The following is a 15,583-nucleotide window of genomic DNA, read 5'->3' as shown; positions in this document are numbered from 1 at the left end:
GTTTTTGTTCGCTATGCTTATTTACTATAAATGCTGGGCTAGTGTGTTTACTATTACTTTCTTGTATGTACTTATTGTCTAATAATTCCTGTATGTGTATTTTAAATTCTGTTAGATCACTAAAGTTGTATTTCAAAGGTTTTTGTGTTATTATACTATTTTCATTTATTAGTTCAACTTTTATTTTTGTTTTATGTTTTTCCCAACCTTGTAGTGGATTATCATTATATAGTAGTTCTAATTTATCTTGGATTAGTTTTATCTTATTTATTGAGAAAATGATTATTTCTATATTATGGTTGCTTTGTGTCATATTTTCTAATTTCTGGGTAATTTTTTCACTTCCCTTAATCCAGGGTGTTGTTTTTCTCACTTTATTATTTACTCTTTTTGCTCCTAATCTTTGCTTACACGGGGTAGTAAACCACCAATGTGTTTTTGTTATAATATGTGGGTATAACTTATCTAAAAATGGCATTCCTAATAATATATCCTTATTTTTGAATTCATAACTATATATTTCTTCTATAGTTAATATTTTGTCCCATATTTGTATTTTTAGATTCATTGCTTTGTATGTTATCATACTTCCCTCATTGTTAAATCCTGTTACTACTATGGAGTTTTTTAGCTTTTCCCATTTACTTTCTGGTAGACAATTATGCCTACACATGTTAGCTTCTGCTCCTGTATCCATCATAGGTGTATAATATCTATTATAATATCCTTCTATTATTATTTTGGCAAGTATATATATTTTTGGCATTATATTAAGGTTCTTTTTATTATTATTTTCTTATTTTCATAACATATTGTTAATTGTCTATCTTCTAATTTATATGGTTTGACTTTTTCTAACCATTTTATTCCTAGTGTAATGTTTTTATCTCCTTGATATATTTTAAAATTTATTAATATTGGTATGCCTCCAATAATTAATTCTTTTTCAGTTGTTTCTTCATTTTTTCTTAATGCTTTTGGTAATTCTGAATTTTGTTGTTCTATCGTCACTATCTCTTGTTCTGGTATTATTTCTCTTATAACATAATTCTCCTCTTGCCCTGTATTTATTAATATTAAATATTTTCTTTGGTCCATTATTCCTGTTATATAATAATGATGTGGGTTTATTTATTCTATTTTTTGTTCTATTAATTTTTGTGGAGTTATGTAATCTATTCTTCTTGATGATGTCTCTGGTATTTCATTACTTGTTCGTTTTGACGTGCTTAATCTTTCTTTTACTATTTCTAAATCTTCTTCTATATCCATTTCCTTATAACTATAATCATTGTTGTCTATAACTGATACTATTCTTTCGAATGGATTTTCTATTTTTATTTTATTTATTTTATTTTAGCTGTTATCTTATGTTTTGTTGTTAAAACATATAGATTTTTACATCTTGCTGTGAATATCTTACTTCCTGGTGCTAGTTCTATTCCAAACATTTTCCAGTATAGCACTAATGATTTATCTATATTTTTATCATCTATTGTCACTGAATAGTTGACACTTATTATGAATTTAAATTTTTGGTATATTAAGTTACCTTTTACTGCACTTATTATACTTTTTTCTATAGGTTGTACAATTCTATCGTCTGCCAAGTATATTTCTATAGGGGTATCTATTCCCTCTCTAAAACATGTTTTTATTAGTATTTATGTTCCTCCTAAGTGTACGTATTTTATTGGATTTTTTGCTTTTATATCTTTTATTTCTTTATTTAATAGTTTCTATTTAAAATTGGTATTCTTGCTTTACCTTTAATGTATTTACAGTCTATTATATGTTCTCTTTGGCTTACTACATATTATTCTTCTTTTTGTCTCTTAAACCAATTCTTTATTGTTGGTACTTCTAATATTTTGTCTATGCTTAGATCCAATTCTTTTCCTTTTATTTGTTCAAATATAGTGGTGTCAGATATTATTTTCTGTTCTGAAGATTGTTCATCTTGGTGTTCTTCTTGTTGTATAATTTGTATATCTTTATAAGTCATAATTATCTTCGTCTGATTCTTCTATTTCATTATTATTATTTCCTTTTCATTTTCTGAGAACTCGTTTTCTGATATCTCATATATGCTGTCTTCACTGCCTAATTCATAATCTACATATTCTATTTGTGTATATTTATCATTGTCTATCATTATTTCGGTAATTTGTTTCTTCTTTGGGTTTTTTGGTAATCTGCAATCTTTAACTAAGTGTCCTAGTTTTCCACAATTGTAACAAGTACATTCTGTTAGTTTTTTCTTTTTTCTATATGGCTTTTTATGTTTGTAATTTTTACATAATATCTTCCTCTTGGTTTCTTATACTTATATTTTGATTTATATCTTTTTCTCTTTCCTTCTTTTTTGTAATATTTATCTGTGCAGCCAAATTGGGGTGCTATTCTATTTTTGCATCATGCCAAATTTTGCACTAATATTTTATCCATTTTGATATTTTCTTTATATTTTTCACATAATTCTATAAACCAGTTTTGTAGATATTTTATTCGAGCTCCTAGAGTATCTGCTAGTTCTGCTTCATTCCAATTTTTTATTATTTTTGAGCTAAACGGTTCTGGTAATTTTGTAAAATATAATTTTCTTATCTCCATACTTTCATCCGGACTATATGTTCCTTAATAATAATAGTCTCTAAATGCACAAGTATATTCGTCTATATAACACATATTACATATTGCTAATTTTGTCATTAAATTTCTATTTGTAGTCTTTTCTTTATTATGTTCTTCTACTTCTGTTGTCATACTACTAAATTCATTTCTTATTTCTATTTCATATTTATTCAATATATCGGTAACTGTTGTTGCAGTTGTACCATCATGTTTTTTATTACTTCTTAATGTATCTAAGCTTTCACTTGATAAATTTTGTAACCATAGTTTCACCATTCCTATGAGTGTTCTTTCTATATATCCATCATGTTTTTTATTACTTCCTGGTGTTCCTATGAGTGTTCTTTTTTTGAGTAAAAAAAGACAGATAACTGAACAATGCAATTTTTTAGATCTAGATTGTGTAGCAGATATAAATAAAACAATCCAATTATGGATAGGGTATATCTCAAAACAACTAATAGATAATAAAATAGTAATAGCTGAAACACCAGGATATATAGAAAGAACACTCATAGGAACGGTGAAACTATGGTTACAAAATTTATCAAGTGAAAACTTAGATACATTAAGAAGTAATAAAAAACTTGATGGTACAACTGCAACAACAGTTACCGATATATTGAATAAATATGAAATAGCAATAAGAAATGAATTTAGTAGTATGACAACAGAAGTAGAAGAAAAGAATAAAGAAAAGACTACAAATAGAAATTTAATGACAAAATTAGCAATATGTAATATGTGTTATATAGACGAATATACTTGTGCATTTAGAGACTATTATTATAAAGGAACATATAGCCCGGATGAAAGTAAGGAGATAAGAAAATTATATTTTACAAAATTACCAGAACCGTTTAGCTCAAAAATAATAAAAAATTGGAATGAAGCAGAACTAGCAGATACTCTAGGAGCTCGAATAAAATTTCTACAAAACTGGTTTATAGAATTATGTGAAAAATATAAAGAAAATATCAAAATGGATAAAATATTAGTGAAAAATTTGGCATGCTGCAAAAATAGAATAACACCCCAATTTGGCTGCACAGATAAATATTACAATAAAGAAGGAAAGAGAAAAAGATATAAATCAAAATATAAGAATAAGAAACCAAGAGGAAGATATTATGTAAAAAATTACAAACATAAAAAGCCATATAGAAAAACGAAAAAACTAACAGAATGTACTTGTTACAATTGTGGAAAGCTAGGACACTTAGCTAAAGATTGCAGATTACCAAAAAACCCAAAGAAGAAACAAATTACCGAAATAATGATAGACAATGATAAATATACACAAATAGAATATGTAGATTATGAATTAGGCAGTGAAGACAACATATATGAGATATCAGAAAACGAGTTCTCAGAAAATGAAAAGGAAATAAATAATAATGAAATAGAAGAATCAGACGAAGATAATTATGACTGAGAAAGATATACAAATTATACAACAAGAAGAACACCAAGATGAACAATCTTCAGAACAGAAAATAATATTTGACACCACTATATTTGAACAAATAAAAGGAAAAGAATTGGATCTAAGCATAGACAAAATATTAGAAGTACCAACAATAAAGAATTGGTTTAAGAGACAAAAATAAGAATACTATGTAGTAAGCCAAAGAGAACATATAATAGACTGTAAATACATTAAAGGTAAAACAAGTATACCAATTTTAAATAAAAAACTATTAAATAAAGAAATAAAATATATAAAAGCAAAAAATCCAATAAAATACGTACATTTAGGAGGAACATAAATACTAATAAAAACATGTTTTAGAGAGGGAATAGATACCCCTATAGAAATATACTTGGCAAACGATAGAATTGTACAACCTATAGAAAAAAGTATAATAAGTACAGTAAGAGGTAACTTAATATACCAAAAATTTAAATTCATAATAAGTGCCAACTATTCAGTGGCAATAGATGATAAAAATATAGATAAATCATTAGTGTTATACTGGAAAATGTCTGGAATAGAACTAGCACCAGGAAGTAAGATATTCACAACAAGATGTAAAAATCTATATGTTTTAACAACAAAACATAAGATAACAGCTAAAAATAAAATAAATAAAATAAAAATAGAAAATCCATTCGAAAGAATAGTATCAGTTATAGACAACAATGATTATAGTTATAAGGAAATGGATATAGAAGAAGATTTAGAAATAGTAAAAGAAAGATTAAGCACGTCAAAACGAACAAGTAATGAAATACCAGAGACATCATCAAGAATAAGTACATCAAGAAGAATAGATTACATAACTCCACAAAAATTAATAGAACAAAAAATAGAAGAAATAAACCCACATCATTATTATATAACAGGAATAATAGACCAAAGAAAATATTTAATATTAATAAATACAGGGCAAGAGGAGAACTATGTTATAAGAGAATTAATACCAGAACAAGAGATAGTGACGATAGAACAACAAAATTCAGAATTACCAAAAGCATTAAGAAAAAATGAAGAAACAACTGAAAAAGAATTAATTATTGGAGGCATACCAATATTAATAAATTTTAAAATATATCAAGGAGATAAAAACATTACACTAGGAATAAAATGGTTAGAAAAAGTCAAACCATATAAATTAGAAGATAGACAATTAACAATATGTTATGAAAATAAGAAAATAATAATAAAAAGAACCTTAATATAATGCCAAAAATATATATACTTGCCAAAATAATAATAGAAGGACATTATAATAGATATTATATACCTATGATGGATACAGGAGCAGAAGCTAACATGTGTAGGCATAATTGTCTACCAGAAAGTAAATGGGAAAAGCTAAAAAACCCCATAGTAGTAACAGGATGTAACAATGAGGGAAGTATGATAACATACAAAGCAAGGAATCTAAAAATACAAATATGGGACAAAATATTAACTATAGAAGAAATATATAGTTATGAATTCACAAATAAGGATATATTATTAGGAATGCCATTTTTAGATAAGTTATACCCACATATTATAACAAAAACACATTGGTGGTTTACTACCCCGGGTAAGCAAAGATTAGGAGCAAAAAGAGTAAATAATAAAGTGAGAAAAACAACACCCTGGATTAAGGGAAGTGAAAAAATTACCCAGAAATTAGAAAATATGACACAAAGCAACCATAATATAGAAATAATCATTTTCTCAATAAATAAGATAAAATTAATCCAAGATAAATTAGAACTACTATATAATGATAATCCACTACAAGGTTGGGAAAAACATAAAACAAAAATAAAAATTGAACTAATAAATGAAAATAGTATAATAACACAAAAATCTTTGAAATACAATTTTAATGATCTAACAGAATTTAAAATACACATATAGGAATTATTAGACAATAGGTACATACAAGAAAGTAATAGTAAACACACTAGCCCAGCATTTATAGTAAATAAGCATAGCGAACAAAAACGAGGAAAAAGTCGTATGGTTGTAGATTATAGAAATTTAAATGCAAAAACAAAAACATATAATTATCCGATACCAAATAAAATACTAAAAATCAGACAAATACAAGGATATAACTATTTTAGTAAATTTGATTGTAAATCAGGATTTTATCATTTAAAACTAGAAGACGAATCTAAAAAGTTAACAGCATTCACAGTACCAAAAGGATTTTACGAATGGAACGTATTACCATTTGGATATAAAAATGCACCAGGTAGATACCAACATTTTATGGATAACTACTTTAACCAATTAGAAAATTGTATAATATATATAGATGATATACTGTTATATTCTAGAACAGAGAACGAACATATAAAACTACTAGAAAAATTCATACACATTGTAGAAATATCAGGAATTAGTTTAAGTAAAAAGAAAGCAGAAGTAATGAAAAATCAAATAGAATTCTTAGGTATACAAATAGATAAAAATGGAATAAAAATGCAAACTCATATAGTACAAAAAATAATTAACTTAAATGAAACACTTGATACAAAAAAGAAATTACAATCATTTTTAGGATTGGTTAACCAAGTAAGAGAATATATCCCTAAATTAGCAGAAAACTTAAAACCATTACAGAAAAAATTTAAAAAGGATGTAGAATACCATTTTGACGAAAAAGATAAAATACATATAAAGAAGATCAAAAATATGTGTAAAAAGTTACCAAAACTATATTTTCCAGATGAAAAAAGACAGTTCACATACATAGTTGAAACTGATTCTAGTGATCACAGCTACGGAGGAGTTCTAAAATATAAATATGATAATGAAAAGATTGAACACCATTGTAGATATTATTCAAGATCATACACGGAACCACAATTAAAATGGGAGATAAATAGGAAAGAACTATTTGGATTATATAAATGTTTGTTAGCATTTGAGCCATATATCGTTTATAACAAGTTTATTATGAGAACAGATAATACACAAGTAAAATGGTGGATAACACGGAAAGTACAAGATTCAGTAACTACGAAGGAAATAAGAAGACTTGTATTAAATATACAGAATTTTACATTTACAATTGAAGTAATAAGAACTGACAAAAATGTTATTGCAGACTACCTATCAAGACAAAGCTACCCAAACAGATGAAAGCCAAGAATCAAAAGATATATTTGCAATCCTTACTACGCTATCTTTACAGATGGATGGTATGGGAAAAAGATTACAACAGCTAGAGAAAAGCTAGTCAAGTCAGCAGCATGACTATAAAAATGCAGAGCTAAGTCGATCGGAAGACTCTAAACTTCCAGAGTTAGAAGGAGACGTTGGGAAACTCCAAAAAACCCATAACACAGTTGGTTTATATACAGCTGCAGGTACAAGTAAACAAGTTAACAAGAAGCCACATACCAATGTCAATTTAAACAACATATTTGATAAACCAATTACTCCGAAAAGGCCAAAAGAAACAATAGTTACGACACCACAAACCTCAACCTATGCCAACAATCTACACCAAAACAAAAAGATATACAACCATATTACTCAGACCTAAATTGAAAACATATACAAAATTCAAACATTCCTAAACTTGAACCCCAGAGCAACTACTACAACAGATCCAACACAGGATTATATAACCCAAAAACTCCAAGGATATAATAGGCTTATTGTACAGCCAAAAACTAGAGCTAATTTAGTAAAAACATGTTACAACTATGGATTACTTAGTACGGTATATACCTATGATGGGGAAGAGATAAGTGGAATACCAGAGTTATACAAAGCATTTATTACATTCAACAGAATTACAAAAGGAAACTTATTTTTTATAAAATTCTATACAGCACCAGCTGAGATACTATATGATGAAATAAAACCTATTATACAAGTTGTAAAAATAGGCTTAACACGAGATATGATAATACCAGAAGAAATAGAACAACAACCAGAAATACCGAAAATTGAGATACCAGGATTTTATGCCAACAAAAGAATAATTGGAATAGCAACTATTATACAAGAGCTAGCCAACAATTATTTACAAGAAAATGCTATCTGGAGCTACTACTCAAGAGACCAGCTAATGATATATGACAATTCAAGAGAACTACGACAAGGAGATATGGATGAAGTCCAAAAATGGATTTTATCATTACTAAAACCAGAGATACAGCCAACTACAAGAGCACTAAAGAAAGGATTTATTTCCAATGAATTATTGACAAGATACTGCAAACTAGTAGGCCACAAATACCCAGATCATATATGTTCAAAATGCAACGGAGAAGATAACCATGTACCAGAAGTCCAACTAGAATGAAGATATCAGCAAGAAGACAAATGAGGAAGACAACTATTGAAAACAAATAATGTAAAAAAGTCGTAAAGTAAATAGTAAAGAGTCATTTTCATGAACAGTAAAGGTCATTCATGAATAGTAAGAGTCATGTAAAAAAGTCGTAAAGTAAATAGTACGAGTCATATTCATGAACAGTAAAGGTCGTTCATGAAGAGTCATTTGTAAACAGTAAGAGTCATTTCAATTTTCTATATATAATTTGTAATCCGAAGAGAAGAGGACACACCTTCACCTTCTCTCTATTATCTTCTCTCTCTTATAAATATCTGAGTTATATACAAAGTCTCTTTCAACTATGGAACAATCAAACGAGTTACAAGAACAGGTAAGTTTATTCATAATCATGTCTAACTAAACTTTTATATTCCTTATAATCTCTTGAATATCATAACTGTTTATCATGTTATAGTACTGTTATAAAGAACATCTTGAGAAAGTTTGCCATGTCTAATAATGCTGAGAGTAGTTAAGCCCAGATTATGCCATCCTAAGGTCGAAACTGGTAGGCATGGAAGCCGTTTAGGGGAGTAAACAAAGTTGAGGCGCTGTTAGGGAAAATAATTGAAGCAAGAAAAATATGGTAGTGACCAGAAAAGATTGTTCGGTACAACTTATTAAACCATGATGAACTCTATGATAAACAAAAAGGTTAGAGGGAATATGTTTAGTAAACACATGATAAGAATAATACGTAAAAACAATAATATCTTATGAACAACCCCACTTATTTACTAGATAACAATAATGATTACAAAATACTCATGTTATATACCTTGAACCAACTTAATAACGACATTATGAGAAAAATTTATGATATTTTAATTTCTTTTGAAATAATGAACATAATGGAACAAGGATATACAGAACTAATTCTATCAGAAGAAATAGATATCTTAGATTTATATGAACTAGACTTATATTCAGATTAATGATCAACTACGCATATATCAAGTTAATTCCGCTTATTACAAAATCAAACTACACTTCTCAAAATTGGTATCAGAGCTATGAAACTGATAAATAAACATTTGCTCTAAGAAGTAAAATCATGGAAAATAACACTGAAATTGATAGTACAAATCCGCAAAAAATCTCCATAAACAGTGAGTCAATTACAGAAAATATGCAGATTAAAATAACTAAAAAATCAAGGAAAATAAGGAAGAAACTGAAAAAACTCTACTTAGAATATGAATACCTAAGTATTACAAAAATAAACAAAGCTAGACTATCTGAATTAATTGATATAATATCTAAAACACAATATAAATATATTTGCTATCTTAAAAATAAAAGATGAATAAAGAAGAATTCGCACTAGAAGAGAAAACATATGAAAATCCTAAAGGATTAAAAATAACGATAATATTTTCCAACTTAGGAAGAAGATACAAGAAAATAGGAAATAACCTGAACTTAATGTTAGAAAAAGAAACTGTAAAACTAGAAGATAATTTAACCGCAATGATTAGAATAACAAAAGAAAACGAAGAAATAGACAGAAAACGAGAAATTAAAGAAATACAACAACAAGCTAAAGAAAAAATACAACAGATAGAGGAAGTAAAAAAATACTAAAATAACAGAATTAGAAAAAGAATTGGAAATGCTAAAACAACTATATACTAATAAACTAAAAGAAAAAAAAAACGTAAAGAAGAAGAACAAGAGCTAAGACTGACAAATGAGATAGAAACATTTAAAATACAGTTAGAAGAGGTACAGGATAATCCACCAAATATAAGCATAAATGAAATAAATGACCAAAGTGATGACGAAAAAGATCTAGTAGAAAACTATTCGGAAACAAGTGAGACGTACACAGAACTTATAGAAAAAACAGAAAAGATAAAAACAAATCCAGAAATAAATATAGGGGATATGACTGAAGATAAACCAAGCACATTAGGAGTAAAAAATCCAAGACAACTAAACCCAACCTATTACAGGGTAAGTTATGATTCATATGATAGGAATAAAATATTATGGGATAAAAGGCTAAATAGGAGATGGACACCAAGACAAATAACTGAACAATGCAATTTTTTAGATCTAGATTGTGTAGCAGATATAAATAAAACAATCCAATTATGGATAGGGTATATCTCAAAACAACTAATAGATAATAAAATAGTAATAGCTGAAACACCAGGATATATAGAAAGAACACTCATAGGAACGGTGAAACTATGGTTACAAAATTTATCAAGTGAAAGCTTAGATACATTAAGAAGTAATAAAAAACTTGATGGTACAACTGCAACAACAGTTACCGATATATTGAATAAATATGAAATAGCAATAAGAAATGAATTTAGTAGTATGACAACAGAAGTAGAAGAACAGAATAAAGAAAAGACTATAAATAGAAATTTAATGACAAAATTAGCAATATGTAATATGCGTTATATAGACGAATATACTTGTGCATTTAGAGACTATTATTATAAAGGAACATATAGTCCGGATGAAAGTAAGGAGATAAGAAAATTATATTTTACAAAATTACCAGAACCGTTTAGCTCAAAAATAATAAAAAATTGGAATGAAGCAGAACTAGCAGATACTCTAGGAGCTCGAATAAAATTTCTACAAAACTGGTTTATAGAATTATGTGAAAAATATAAAAAAAATATCAAAATGGATAAAATATTAGTGAAAAAATTGGCATGCTGCAAAAATAGAATAGCACCCCAATTTGGCTGCACAGATAAATATTAGAAAAAAGAAGGAAAGAGGAAAAGATATAAATCAAAATATAAGTATAAGAAACCAAGAGGAAGATATTATGTAAAAAATTACAAACATAAAAAGCCATATAGAAAAAAGAAAAAACTAACAGAATGTACTTGTTACAATTGTGGAAAGCTAGGACACTTAGCTAAAGATTGCAGATTACCAAAAAACCCAAAGAAGAAACAAATTACTGAAATAATGATAGACAATGATAAATATACACAAATAGAATATGTAGATTATGAATTAGGCAGTGAAGACAGCATATATGAGATATCAGAAAACGAGTTCTCAGAAAATGAAAAGGAAATAAATAATAATGAAATAGAAGAATCAGACGAAGATAATTATGACTGAGAAAGATATACAAATTATACAACAAGAAGAACACCAAGATGAACAATCTTCAGAACAGAAAATAATATTTGACATCACTATATTTGAAAAAATAAAAGGAAAATAATTGGACCCAAGCATAGACAAAATATTAGAAGTACCAACAATAAAGAATTGGTTTAAGAGACAAAAAGAAGAATACTATGTAGTAAGCCAAAGAGAACATATAATAGACTGTAAATACATTAAAGGTAAAGCAAGAATACCAATTTTAAATAAAAAACTATTAAATAAAGAAATACAAGATATAAAAGCAAAAAATCCAATAAAATACGTACACTTAGGAGGAACAGGAATACTAATAAAAGCATGTTTTAGAGAGGGAATAGATACCCCTATAGAAATATACTTGGCAGACGATAGAATTGTACAACCTATAGAAAAAAGTATAATAAGTGCAGTAAGAGGTAACTTAATATACCAAAAATTTAAATTCATAATAAGTGTCAACTATTCAGTGGCAATAGATTATAAAAATATAGATAAATCATTAGTGCTATACTGGAAAATGTCTGGATTAGAACTAGCACCAGGAAGTAAGATATTCACGGCAAGATGTAAAAATCTATATGTTTTAACAACAAAACATAAGATAACATCGAGGGGCTTGTGAATATTTTTGACTAAGTAAGGCCGAGGGCCTAGTTGTGAGGAAACATTAATACTGATTTGAGGCCGAGGGCCTGAAATATATACGCCACGAGGTTGCTTGTTGATATTGCTTATAAGGCCAAGGGCCTGAGATATATATGCTACGAGGTGGCTTGATTGATATGAGGCTGAGGGACTAGATTTGATGCCACGAGATGGCTTGATATTGCGCTTGTCCGTAAGGGTCCCCTCTCGGAGTCTATCTACGAGAGGCTATGTAACGTTAGGAAAATTCCACTTCATTTAATTTCCCTGTCGTGCGAGATTTTTGACATCACGAAATCCTAAATCTCTGTCTTCCATTCTCTCACGGATGGTGAGGACACGTACTACCAGAGATGATCAGACACCCGCGCCCCCTGCGAGAGCCGTCAGAGGTCGAGGCCGAGGACGTGCACTCGGTGAAGCTAGAACACCCACGCGAGCTACCACCGAGGAGCCACCAGCAGTTCCAGCTAGAGCCCAGGCATCAGACATGACTATTGCTACTACTACTCCATGTTTGGTATATTAATTTAGGCGGGATTTATTCAGGTTGTACCAACTACTTCACAGGTCACGGAAGGGACCCAGACTCCCGTCGCCCCCACTCCAGAGCAACGAGTTTCCATTGGTCAGGTTACAGGTGTCATGGCGATACAGCTTATGGTCCCAGTTCAGCGGGTGGTGAGGACCTCTCGCCGAGTAGGGGACATGTGGGCCGGGGAGAGAGAGGATAGACTAGGTCAGGAGGGAGAGTATAGGGTAGTAAGTAGACCTCGTAGACTAGGGAGACCAACTGGTCCTTATTTTAGAGGAAGAGTACGGTATGGAAGAGGTTTTATAGGCCAGCTAGCTCAGTTTGCATCTCAGATTTCGCACAGTGTTTCAGGTGTTCAGGGTGTCTTGGAGTACTCATACCGCACAGTTCCCATTACCACATCAGCCGCGAGGTTGCGTTGAGTGTGGTGACATACGCCATGTTGTGAGGTATTGCCCTAGACTTGGGAGAAGTGCAACTCCACGGACTTCCCAGCCACAGCATGCCCCGCAAAGTTCTCAGGCTATGATCACAGCTCCAATTGCTACCCCACATGCTCAGCCAGCTAGAAGTGGAGGACAGGGAGGTAGAGGTCGCCCTAGAGGGGGAGGCCAGGCCAGATACTATACCCTTCTTGCCCGTACCGAGGCTTTTGCCTCCGATTCTGTCATCACATGTATTATACTAGTTTGCCACAAAGATGCATCGGTTCTATTCGATCCAGGCTCTACTTATTCTTATGTGTCTTCTTATTTTGCTCCGCATTTGGGTGTACCTCGGGATTCTTTGAGTTCCCCTATTTATGTTTCTACTCCTGTGGGAGATTCTCTCATTGTGGACCGCGTTTATCGGTCGTATTTTGTTGCTCTTAGTGGTTTTGAGACCAAAGCCGATTGATTGTTACTCAGTATGGTCGATTTTGATATTATCTTGGGCATTGATTGTTGTCGCCCCATTATACTATTCTTGATTGTCACGTCAAAACCGTGACGCTGGCTATGCCAGGTGTACCACGTGTTGAGTGGAGAGGTACCTTAGATTACACTCCCAGTAGAGTCATTTCTTTTCATAAAGCTCAGCGTATGGTTAAGAAGGGGTGTGACGCATATTTAGCTTATGTGAGGGATTTCCGTATTGATACCCCTTCAGTTGATTCAGTTCCAGTAGTACGGGATTTTCCTGATGTGTTTCTAGCTGACCTTCCCGGCATGCCGCCTGATAGAGATATTGATTTTGGAATTGATCTGTTGCCTAGCACTCAGGTTATTTCTATTCCTTAGTATCGTATGGATCCTCTTAAGTTGAAGGATAGGTAACAAGAATTGCTTGATAAGGGTTTTACTTGGCCCATCGTATCACCTTGGGGTGCTCCCGTTTTGTTTGTGAAGAAGAAGGATGTTTCTATGTGTATGTGTATTGATTATCGCCAGTTGAATAAGGTTACAGTGAAGAACCGTTATCCTTTGCCTCGTATTGATGATCTGTTTGACCAGCTTCAGGTCGCACGGGTGTTTTCTATGATTAATTTGTGCTCAAGATACCATCAGTTGAAGATTCGGGAGCCAGATATCCCGAAGACTGCTTTCAGGACTCGATATGGTCATTACGAGTTCCTTATTATGTCATTTGGGTTGACCAATGCCCCAACAGCCTTTATGCATTTGATGCACAGTCTGTTTCGGTCGTATCTTGACTCGTTCGTCATTGTCTTTATTGATGATATTCTGGTGTATTGCCGAAGTCGGGAAGATCATGAGATGCACCTGAGGACTATGCTTCAGACTTTGAGAGAGAAGAAGTTATATGCTAAATTCTCAAAATGTGAGTTTTGGTTGGATTCAGTGGCATTCTTAGGCCACGTGGTATCGAGTGAGGGTATTCAGGTGGATCCGAAGAAGATAGAGGTCGTGTAGAGTTGGCCCAGACCATCGTCATCTATCGAGATCTGCAGTTTCCCTTGTTTGGTTGGCTACTACCGTCATTTTGTGGAGGGGTTTTCATTGATTGCAGCCCCCATGACTAGATTGACCCAGAAGGGTGCTCCGTCTTAGTGGACAGAGGAGTGTGAGACGAGCTTTCAAAAACTCAAGACAGCATTGACTACAGCCCCAATTTTGATACTGCCTACAGGTTCGGGGTCTTATATGGTGTGCTTTGTGAGATTTATACTAACCATCGGAGCTTGCAGCATTTGTTCAAACAAAAGGATCTAAATTTGCGCCAGAGGAGATGGTTGGAGTTGCTAAAGGACTATTGTATCACTATTGTATCACTCGAGCAAGGCTAATGTGGTGGCCGATGCTTTGAGTCGCCGGGCAGCAAGTTTGGGGAGTTTGGCTTATTTACCAGCATTAGAGAGGCCTATAGCGATAGATGTTCAGGCCATAGCCAGCCAGTTTTTGAGATTGCATCTTTCGGAGCCCGGTCGGGATTCTATCTTGTGTGGTTTCACGGTCTTCTTTATTTGATCGTATCAGGGAGGCGACTGCTTAGAGACTCCGAGGTACATCTGCGGTGTCCGCAGACCAAGGAATCCCTTTTCTATGCCTGCCTTTAGTATTTAGCCATTCTGTACTTTTCTGTTCTTTATTAGAAATTCCGGAGTTAGAGCCATGTAGTATTTCTTTTCTTAGCTTGTGATTCATGAGTTTCTGGGTCTTGGATTTATGTTTGGTATTGAGAGTTAAACATGGTGTATGCAAGCGGCACATTTACAGACTGTATTTGCCTTATTTCTGTTTTTAAATTGTTTTACTTCCGCAAGTTTAGTTATCTTCGGCAAAGTTAGGCTTACCTAGTCAAAGAGACTAGGTTCCGTCACGATGGTTCACGGAGGGCG

General features: G+C 31.5%; 1 pseudogene; it reads left to right on the top strand.

Moving 5' to 3' along the window:
- The first annotated feature begins 7,224 nt into the window (after positions 1 to 7,224).
- Positions 7,225 to 13,166, top strand: LOC142162924 (uncharacterized; annotated as a pseudogene).
- The last annotated feature ends 2,417 nt before the right edge of the window (positions 13,167 to 15,583 follow it).

This window comes from Nicotiana tabacum, chromosome 1, assembly GCF_000715075.1.
Source record: "Nicotiana tabacum cultivar K326 chromosome 1, ASM71507v2, whole genome shotgun sequence".
NCBI lineage: Eukaryota > Viridiplantae > Streptophyta > Magnoliopsida > Solanales > Solanaceae > Nicotiana > Nicotiana tabacum.
This window is presented reverse-complemented; position numbering and strand designations above follow the sequence as displayed.